A 4,420-nucleotide genomic window follows, 5' to 3' on the forward strand; every position below is an offset into this window, starting at 1 on the left:
CTAATCATACGTAGAAATTTCACTTCTAAGTGTAAACCCCACACGTTCACCAAGCTGCATAAAAGAATGACCATATCACTTTTTTGTTGTTTTAGTTCAAAGCTGTAACAACACTATTAAGGTGGTTCACTGTTTAAAAGAAGAGGAAGATCCTGTATTTATCTCAGTAGATGTCAATAAGACGTTGGATAAAATTCAACACTACTCTTGGCCAAACCACACAGTAAACTAAAAATGGGAGAGAAATGTTTAACCTAACAAAGTATGTCACTAAAAAACACACAATGAACACTCTATAACATAACTAAACTGAGAATTTTTCTTTAAGAGTAGAAATAAGGTAATGTTACCTATCACCACTTCTATTCACCAATGAACAGAAAATACCAGATTAGAAAGTAAGGCAATATAAACAAATAACAATATGAAGGTGGGAAAAAAATAAATAAAACTTTATTTATAGATTATATGATTATCTATGAAAAAAGAAATAAACAAAAGCACCTACCATAAATTATTAGAATTCAATACAATTGTTTTTCTAGAATTCTTGGTTAAAAGATCAATATCTGAAATTGTATTGGTGTTTCTATAGCAATAAGATAATAACAGAAAAATGTAGTTTAAAATCCTCTTTACAGCTGTATCAAACAAATAAATTACCTAGGAATAAATCTAAAAATAAATGTGCACAAAATTTACAGAAAGATTTTCTTATGATTAAGAGCCATTATAGGACACCTTATAAATAGAGAGACAGACTGTGTTCACTGACTGGAAAACAAAATCTTGATGCTTGAGTTTTCCTGAAATTTATCTAAATGTTTAATGCAATCCAAACTAAAATCATAACAGTATTTTTAATGGAAATTTACATGTAGTGTCTAAACTGTCTATAAATGAACAAAGATCTAAGAATAAAGAAGACAAATCCTGGAGAAAGAACCATAAATGTTAATTTTTCTTAAAGATTGATCATAAATCAGTAGTAACGAAGGAAATGTGGCATTAAATGTGGATAGACAAATAGAATAATGTATAAAAATAGAGAGTCTGTACATAGAATGACAGAGCTAATAAGGAAGGTCAGTAATTAAAGGATGGATTTTGCAATAAAACTACTGGGATAATTATTATGCAGATTTAAAAAATAAAATTGGCCCCCTTCCTATGCAAATCTAAATTCTAGTTGGGTTAATAGACATAAAACAAAACTAAAATTTTAGAAGTCAACATAAGAGAATATGTAGACCTTGTGTAGAGAATTGTTTCTTAAACAAGATAATATAGCACTAACTTAAAAAGGAAAAAGTGATAGATCTAACTACATAAAAATTAATACCTCCTGCTTATGAAATCACACAAAAGAACAAGAAAAGAGAAGTCACATTAGGAGAAGATATTTAGAACATGTACAACTGACAACAAATTAGTATTCAGAACATATAAAAATGCATATCGATAAGAAAAAAATTACAAATGAACAAAAGACTTGAAAAGTTAATTTATAGAGAAGGATTTACAAGCAGCCAATTGATATATAAAAAGAAGCTCAACCTCAAAAACAATCAGGGATTTTTCAAATTAAAACCACAATGAAAGAGCATCGCAAACCAAACATATTGGCAAAAGCTAAGTCTGACAATATGTAATGTAGGTAAGGATTAAAAAAATACTCCCATACTGCTAGTGGAAGTGTAAATTGGTAAAACAAACAAACAAACAAACAAAACAAACAAACAAAATCCTTCAAGATAAAAAGCAATATGTTGGAAAAGCTAAGATTTTTATATTATGAGATCTAGGAATTCTCCTCCTAGCTTCATACTGTGGAGATACTCTTGCAGATGTGCTCCAGAACATAAGTACAAGATGTGCATTATTGCACTGTGTGTAATAGCAAAAAATCTGAAACAATTCAAATGTTCATTGATAAGGTAAATAAGTAACTTACATTCGTACAATGAAAAACTATACACCAGTGAAAATGAGTGAATTAGACTTATGCCCAATAACATGGATGACTCTCAGAAACATATATTGAGTTAAAAAGAAAGTTTAGAAAAATCTTTCTGCATTTAATAGAAATTTCAAAAATGTACAAGATTAAGTAGTATATTATTTTGAGATATAAAAATATGTCATGAAAACTAAAAAAAATCAAAAGATTAAATAAAAAATTTAAAGAGTATAAAGGGGAAATTTTAAATTACAGTGAAATATAATAGAGAGGAGCCTTGGAGGAAATAGTGAGTCTGTGTGCCAGTAACTGAAGAGTGTGCTGATCTCAGTCCCCTTCAGTTGATGACCCAGAGAATCATGGGCTAAATGGGCACACAAAAGAAAGCATCAACCTAGTCAAGGACAAAGAGAGGATTTCTATTTTCATGCTTCTCAGTCCCTCTGTACCCTCCTATTGCCTACAAATCTTGGCCAATCCTCCATTTATAACATTTGAAAGCTCTGTAAAATGATGAGTTCAGATAATTAGCAGAAATGGAGAGTGTAGAGATAAGGTGACATCAATACCCATTGTCTTTCATGTCCAGCAAGTTCACAATTGTAATAAGGCTGGGAAAACATGGGGAACATGATATTTACCATTAAATTTTTGGTCATGAAACTTTGATCCTAATATTTACATCCAGTTAATCAAGAATGATTGAAGGAAGAAGTGCTCTCACCCATCTCTGTAATTCCACACTTTTGCTCTTGCTTTGGATTGAGCGTATTCAGCCTTCAGGTTGCTTTTGTTTTGGTTGATGTCAACGGTAGTAGACTCTTCTGGTAGCTTCTAAATAGAGTGGATGATGGTAAATTGAGGGAGAGATATTTTCATCTTCAATGTTTAATCTTCACTGCTCCTGACACTGAGTTGTCAGGTTCAAACAGCCTCCAATCGATAAGCCGTCACTCAGAGGATGTGAAGTCCCTAAGCAGTATGCAGAGTGCATGTGTTCTATTAGGCTCTGAGGTGGTGTCTCCAGAAGCTCTGAAATCAATTGTTGAGACTGCATGTAACTGGTGCATGCTATCAGCCACCTGGTCACCTGTGGAGAAACAGCAGACCTCCGACAGCTTCCTGCATTTTGCCCTGCACAATCTTCAGTCATCCTATCTTTCATCTGTTCTCTAACAACCATCCTTTACCTCTCCCTGCCTTCCCCTGTAGGTAAGAAAGGCCTAGGAAAAGAGGTTTCCATGCATACCATCAGCCTCTGAATCTCCTGAAGATTCCAAGTTTCAAAACTCTGTGTCCTGGGAATAAATCCCTGCCATTGAAGTATTGAAGTTCTTTTGTAGATGGGAGAGATTGATTCCTCACTTTTAAACCTTTTTCTCTCCCTTTATTTTTTTTGGTTTTCTTTCATTCTTTTTTTTTTTTTTTTTTAAATATCCCTCTCATCCTGTCTAGCAGAGTAGATCAAATACAATGGACAAGATTATTCAAAGGTCACTTGGAGCCCTCTTAACGGCTAAGGGGAAACCTAGCTACCTTAGACTCCTGGGTAATCCCGTGTCATACAGTGGTATTCAGAGCTCCCAGGGAGCTTAGCAGTAGCACCTATTTCTCCAAGCAACAAGCCTTTTTGAGTTGAAGATACCGTTATGGAAACCTTCTTCACCCAGCATAAAAATAATGCAGATAGGGCTTCACTCGTGGCGCAGTGGTTGAGAGTCCGCCTGCCGATGCAGGGGACGAGGGTTCGGGCCCCAGTCCGGGAAGATCCCACATGCCGCGGAGCGGCTGGGCCCGTGAGTCATGGCCGCTGAGCCTGCGCGTCCGGAGCCTGTGCTCCGCAACGGGAGAGGCCACAGCAGTGAGAGGCCCGCGTACCACAAAAAAAAATAAAAAATTAAATTTAAAATAATAATAATAATAATAATAATGCAGATAAGTAAATATTCTGAGACTCTGAAGCACCTCCCTCAAGCTATCCTACTCTTTGATGAAAATATTCCTAAAATGTGTTACATCCCTTTTTACCTTCTTAACTTGAGCATTTAAAAATTATTATGCTTGAGACAGAGTTGTTGTTATGGGCATACTAACTGTATTTGCAATAATAAAGTGATGCCCTTAAGTACTGGAACAGTGTAGGAATTCTCCCTCACATATTGTATACCCAGATTGTGATGTTTTTCACATACAGAAAATTTTCTTTCTCTACAATTTATTTGTTCACAATTACTAATATATTTAAATTGAGGCAAGAAAAATTGCTGCCATGGAAACTTCTTAAGGCAGTTGACCACATAAAAATGGAACTTTTTTGTTGTTTGATTTCTAGGTAGCTTATCACATGTTTATTCTTTTAAAAAAGGTTTTTAAAATAAGATGTGTAAAACACATACAATAAAATTTGTATAATTTACAAATCTTAAGTCTGTAGACTTAAGCCATGTAGCTACATTGTAG

The sequence above is a fragment of the Physeter macrocephalus genome, chromosome 2, assembly GCF_002837175.3.
Source record: "Physeter macrocephalus isolate SW-GA chromosome 2, ASM283717v5, whole genome shotgun sequence".
NCBI classification, from domain to species: Eukaryota; Metazoa; Chordata; class Mammalia; order Artiodactyla; family Physeteridae; genus Physeter; species Physeter macrocephalus.